Raw genomic sequence first — 6,386 nt, 5'->3', positions numbered from 1 at the left:
ATCCGTAGATGAGGAAGTCTCAGCCCGTGGCTAAAAGGAGGGGGAGGCAGTGAACCCCTGAGGCTCTGCGCATTTCTGCCTGGGGAGTTCCAGAACACCGAAGGCAAGGGACCGCCTCCCTGGAAGAAGGGCGAAAGCAGCCGGGCCTGTGGCTGGGGAGCCGGGAGGCGGTGCAGGCCCCGCCCAGGCCCCAGGCCCCGCCCAGCCCCCCGGCCCCGCCCAGGCCCCAGGCCCCGCCCAGGCCCGCTCTCCGCTCGCTGCTCTCCCTCCTCTGAGCCGGCTCCAGGCCCACAAGGTTGGTAAGCAGGCAACATCCTTCCTTCCAGTTGTTATTTAATATTAATAAAGAACAGCTCATAATTATTGGGTGCTTCCAGGTGCAAAACAGTGTGTAGGTGGTTTAGTTACCTCACAACCAAAGTACGAGGTTCATTCTGCTAATTCCCATTCTTAGGGCAAAAAGGAGCCTTAGGAAGTTTTCAAAATTGATAAAAGGTAGTCGCAGGGGCCAGGGCTCTTCACTTGCATACTGCCCGGTCTGCGTCTTTTCCCGAGAGGGCAGTAAGACATTCTTCCGTTTTACCCCTCTTTCTTGCTTGAGAATCAGACTGGAACTCCGGTCGTTATGTTGGTGAGAATTTGCTGACTACCAACGGGGAGACTGGGTGGCCGAAGTTTACGGCTCATCTTGGAATCTGTTGGAGCCCCCTGCTTTCACTAAGAACCCCCTTCCTCCCGGCCGGCCCCTCGTCCCCCTCAGTGCCTTCCCCTGTCCCGTTAGGGTGAAGGGTCAGCTCTGAAAGGACAGTCAGGAAGGAATAATCCTCGTCTCTTCAAAAGGAGAAAGAAATTTGCAACCCAGAGGAGCTCTGCTTTTGACGCTCAGTTTGCACTTTGACCCTTAAGATCTGCTGCGAGAAATTTCCTATGACCTGTTAAGGTTTGTTGCTACTAAGCAGTATGGAGTTTTGACATTCAGTTCAGTTCAGTCGCTTAGTCGTGTCCAACTCTCCGCGACCCCATGAATCACAGCACGCCAGGCCTCCCTGTCCATCACCAACTCCCGGAGTTCACTCAAACTCGTGTCCACAGAGTCGGTGATGCCATCCAGCCACCTCATTCTCCGTCTTCCCCGTCTCCTCCTACCCCCAATCGCTCCCAGCATCAGAGTCTTTTCCAGTGAGTCAACTCGTCACATGAGGTGGCCAAAGTATTGCAGTTTCAGCTTTAGCATAAGTCCTTCCAATGAACACCCAGGATTGATCTCCTTTAGAACGGACTGGTTGGATCTCCTTGCAGTCCAAGGGACTCTCAAGAGTCTTCTCCAACACCACAGTTGAAAAGCATCAATTCTTCGGCGATCAGCTTTCTTCACAGTCCAACTCTCACATCCATATATGACCACGGGGAAAACCATAGCCTTGACTAGAGGGACCTTGGTTGGCAAAGTAATGTCTCTGCTTTTTAATATAGGAATCTGGATTCTATGAGTTCCTTGAAATTGTACTGAAAAGTAGCTTGTGCATAGGTGTATTTTTTCTAGGGGGAGTGTTTATAACTCTCCTTGGATTCTCAGGGGCTTTCAGCTGCTCAGAGGTTAAGAACTCCAAGTGATATGTGGGTGCTGCTAAAGGGGAACAGTGATGCAAATCCGGCGCTAGTGGACAGTGGAGAAGGAAAGATGCAGGAGAGGGGTATTCAGGTAAGACTTCACAAAGACGCAGGATTCTGGTATTGGGGGTGGGGGAGCTGACATTTCTTGCACTCTTACTGTGTGCCAGGCATTGTTCTAGACCAAAATTCACAAGGATTAGTTCATTCTTATTGTTCTGTCTTTGTAGATTCATTCATTTAATAAATATTTATTGAGCGCTGTGTGTCAGGCACTGTTCCCAGGGCTACAGCAATTAACAAAACAGTCAAAAATGCTTCCTTTGTGGAGCTTGCATTCCTGTGGGGAGACAGATGAGGAAACCAGGTTCCCAGAGACTTAAGTGATAAACAAGGGTCTTCAGCTAGTAAGCAGCAAAGATTTGAAACCAGGCAGTATGGCACCAGAAGCTGTACCGCTTTATTTATTTTTTTAAAGGAATGGTTAATAATTTTAAACAATTGAAAGCTTAAATTTTTTGTGCAACAGAAAATCCCCAAACCTAAAAGGAAAGTGAGAAAATACTGACATCATATACAGCAAAGAATAGCTCCAAAATGTTTTTAAACTGTAAGTCAAAACTGCCCATTAAAAATGAATGGGAAAAGGTTACTAAAATAACTTGGAGGAAATACACAATCAATAATGTTGAACACTGGCTTCCTGAATTATCATCAAAACTTTCTGTTTATTGCTTGCACAGTAAGGAAGAACTTTACCTTGACAGAGTCTTAGTAACCTATCAGAGGGCAAAGGGTGGAGTCTGGATATTTACTGAAGTTTTGGAGATTGGTCCAAGGCAGAACTTTCCATGGGGAAGGGGGCTTGGTTAAGTTTGGGTAGGATCATGATACAATAATTTGGGATTAATGGACACAGTCCTGCAAGGGTTTTAAGGAAAGAAGATTAAAGAGTCACTACAACATGCCAGAGACATTACTTTGCCAACAAAGGTCTGTCTAGTCAAGGCTATGGTTTTTCCAGTGGTCATGTATGGATGTGAGAGTTGGACTATAAAGAAAGCTGAGTGCTGAAGAATTGATGCTTTTGAACTGTGGTGTTGGAGAAGACTCTTGAGAGTCCCTTGGACTGCAAGGAGATCCAACCAGTCCATCCTAAAGGAGATCAGTCCTGGGTTTTCATTGGAAGGACTGATGTTGAAGCTGAAACTCCAATAGTTTGGGCACTTGATTGAAGAGTGGACTCATTTGAAAAGACCCTAATGCTGGGAAAGATTGAGGGCAGGAGGAGAAGGGGAGGACAGAGGATGAGATGGTTGGATGGCATCACCGACTTAATGGACATGGGTTTGGGTGGACTCCAGGAGTTGGTGATGGACAGGGAGGCCTGGCGTGCTGTGATTCATGGGGTTGCAAAGAGTTGGACACGAATCGTGAACTTCCAGATGTTCAAGCAGGTTTTAGAAAAGGCAGAGGCACCAGAGATCAAATTGCCAACATCCGCTGGATCATGGAGAAAGCAAGAGAGTTCCAGAAAAACATCTATTTCTGCTTCATTGACTATGCCAAAGCCTTTGACTGTGTGGATCACAATACACTGTGGAACATTCTGAAAGAGATGGGAATCCCAGACCACCTGACCTGCCTCTTGAGAAACCTGTATGCAGGTCAGGAAGCAACTGTTAGAACTGGACATGGAACAACAGTCTGGTTCCAAATAGGAAAAGGAGTACGTCAAGGTTGTATATTGTCACCCTGCTTATTTAACTTATATGCAGAGTACATCATGAGGAACGCTGGGCTGGAAGAAGCACAAGCTGGAATCAAGATTGCCGGGAGAAATATCAATAACCTCAGATATGCAGATAACACCACCCTTATGGCAGAAAGTGAAGAGGAACTCAAAGGCCTTTTGATGAAAGTGAAAGAGGAGAGTGAAAAGGTTGGCTTGAAGCTCAACATTCAGAAAATGAAGATTAATGCATCTGGTCCCATCACTTCATGGGAAATAGATGGGGAAACAGTGGAAACAGTGTCAGACTTTATTTTTTTGGGCTCCAAAATCACTGCGGATGCTGATTGCAGCCATGAAATTAAAAGACGCTTGCTCCTTGGAAAGAAAGTTATAACCAGCCTAGATAGCATATTAAAAAGCAGAGACATTACTTTGCCAACAAAGTTTCGTCTAGTCAAGGCTATGGTTTTTCCCGTGGTCATGTATGGATGTGAGAGTTGGACTGTGAAGAAAGCTGATCGCCAAAGAATTGATGTTTTTTGAACTGTGGTGCTGGAGAAGACTCTTGAGAGTGCCTTGGACTTCAAGGAAATCCAACCAGTCCATTCTAAAAGAGATCAATCCTGGGTGTTCATTGGAAGGACTGATGCTAAAGCTGAAACTCCAATACTTTGGCCACCTCATGCGACGGGTTGAGTCACTGGAAAACAGTCTGATGCTAGGAGGGATTGGGGGTAGGAGGAGACGGGGACAGCAGAGAATGAGATGGCTGGATGGTATCACTGACTCGATGGACATGAGTTTCAGTGAACTCCCGGAGTTGGTGATGGACAGGGACGCCTGGCGTGCTGTGGTTCATGGGGTCGCAAAGAGTCGGACACGACTAAGCGACTGAACTGAACTGAACTGAACTGAAGCAACTGAACTGAACTGACAACATACCAAGTAGAAACCTAGAAGCAAAAATGCAGGTTGTCTTGTTTGAAAGAAGGTATAACTGTGACTGCAACTGTATGCCTGCAGTTCTTTATGCTAGTGCTTGTTGGGTTTGTCTAGATTTACCTGACCTCATCTAACCTTTGGCATCAATGCCTTCAGTGCCTGTGGATAAAGAAGTGGTGGAACTAAGAAGCTTATAGAATGAGGTAGAAGGGAACGATTGATAAATCAAGTTATTGTGTTTTTCCTTTGTTTAAAATCACATTTTAATTATAATGTGTGTATTCTCAACTCTTCAATTATATTTTTAAAAAAACCTTGAGGTGTCATTGACATTCAACAAGTTTCATATACTTAAAGTATGCAATTTTGACATGAGTATGTACTCATGAAACTTACCAGTGCAATTAAGATTATGAGTATATCTGTTGCCTCCAAAGTTTCCTTGGGCTCTGTCAAACCCTCCTCCCCAGCCCCTCTCCAAGCAGCAACTGATTTGTCTTTTGTCACTACAGGTTATTTGCATGGCTTTTTTTTTCATTGTTTGCATCTGTGTTGTTGCATGTATTAATAGTTTACTGCTTTTTATTGCTGAGTAGTATTTCATTGTATGGATATACCAAAATTATTTATCTACTCATCTGTTGATGATTATAGGGTTAATTCCAGTTTTTGGCTATCACAAATGAAACTGATTAACATTCATGTGCAAGTATTTTTGTGGACATACGATTTTATTTCCTTTCAGTAGTTAATTACTTCTTAATAGAATGGCTGGATCATACTATTGGTATATGTCAAAGTTTTTAAGAAACTGTCAAACTGTTTTCCAATGTCGTTGTACTATTTTATGTTGCCATCAGCAGTGTATGAAAATTCCAGTTATTATACATCCTTTACCATTATTTGATCTGGCCAGTCCTTTTGATTTTAGCCATCCTTAGAGGCGTGTAATGGTATCTTATTTTAATTTGCATTTCTGAGATAATTAATGATGCTGAACATCTTTTTGTGTTCTTTTTGCCATCGATATGTCAGGAGGGCTTCCTGGTGGCTCAGATAGTAAAGAATTTGTCTGCAATTCTGGAGACCCAGGTTCAATCCCTGGGTTGGGAAGATCCCTTGGCGAAGGGAATGGCAACCCACTCCAGGATTTTTGCCTGGAGTATTCCGTGGACAGAGGAGCCTGGTGGGCTATATAGTCCATGGGGTTGCAAAGAGTTGGACACGACTGAGCAGTTAACACAAACAAAAAATGTCTTCTTTGGTGAAGTATCCTTTCAAATCAATTGTCACTTTTTGTTGTTGTTGGACTCTTTATTGCATTTTGAGAGTTCTTTATGTATGTTGGATACAATTCCTTTATCATATATGTGATTTGTTAATGTTCTCTTAACCTGTGGCTCATTTTTGCATTCTTCTAAAAGTATCTTCCAAAAAGTGTACATTTGGGCAGAGACTACTTAGTCTAGGGCCTGGCAGATTTGTTTTCACCTCCTTTCAGATCAAAGGCCTTTGCCACAAATATGCTCCACTAGATCCTTGGTTAGGCCAAGAAACTTACAAGCTTGGTTTCTTTCCTTGTATTTATTGGAGCTGGAGGTACTGTAGCAGCACTGTATGCCTTGTGTCTGGCATTGTTCAATCAGCTGGAACAGAAAGAATAAGTCAGAAGAAACTGAATCCCAGTGATCAATGTAAGTTCTATTCAGTGAATGTGGATTACAATAAGCTGAAGAAAGAAGGTCCAGACTTCTAAATGAAATGTTTGACTATAAAGCTGCTTAGAATGAAGATCTTCCAGAAGTCATTTGTAAAATTTTCTATTTAACCAGGAAATGCTGCTGCTGCTGCTAAGTCACTTCAGTCGTGTCCGACTCTGTGTGACCCCATAGACGGAAGCCCACCAGGCTCCCCTGTCCCTGGGATTCTCCAGGCAAGAACACTGGAGTGGGTTGCCATTTCCTTCTCCAATTATTTCCCCTTTAAATGCATGAAATCATGATTGTGTATTGTGTTGGGGGTTTATACTGATTAATAAATGTCTGAAACTTGAACAAAAAGCATACATACATTCTTAATTTTTGTTTAGTTAAATTTA

At 43.6% G+C, this 6,386-nt stretch overlaps 1 pseudogene; it reads left to right on the top strand.

Moving 5' to 3' along the window:
• The first annotated feature begins 3,056 nt into the window (after positions 1-3,056).
• Positions 3,057-6,044, top strand: LOC148777672 (cytochrome c oxidase subunit FA4-like; annotated as a pseudogene).
• The last annotated feature ends 342 nt before the right edge of the window (positions 6,045-6,386 follow it).

Source organism: Moschus berezovskii, chromosome 6, assembly GCF_049115385.1.
Source record: "Moschus berezovskii isolate FMDL1 chromosome 6, NW_MosBer_1.0, whole genome shotgun sequence".
NCBI classification, from domain to species: Eukaryota; Metazoa; Chordata; class Mammalia; order Artiodactyla; family Moschidae; genus Moschus; species Moschus berezovskii.
This window is presented reverse-complemented; position numbering and strand designations above follow the sequence as displayed.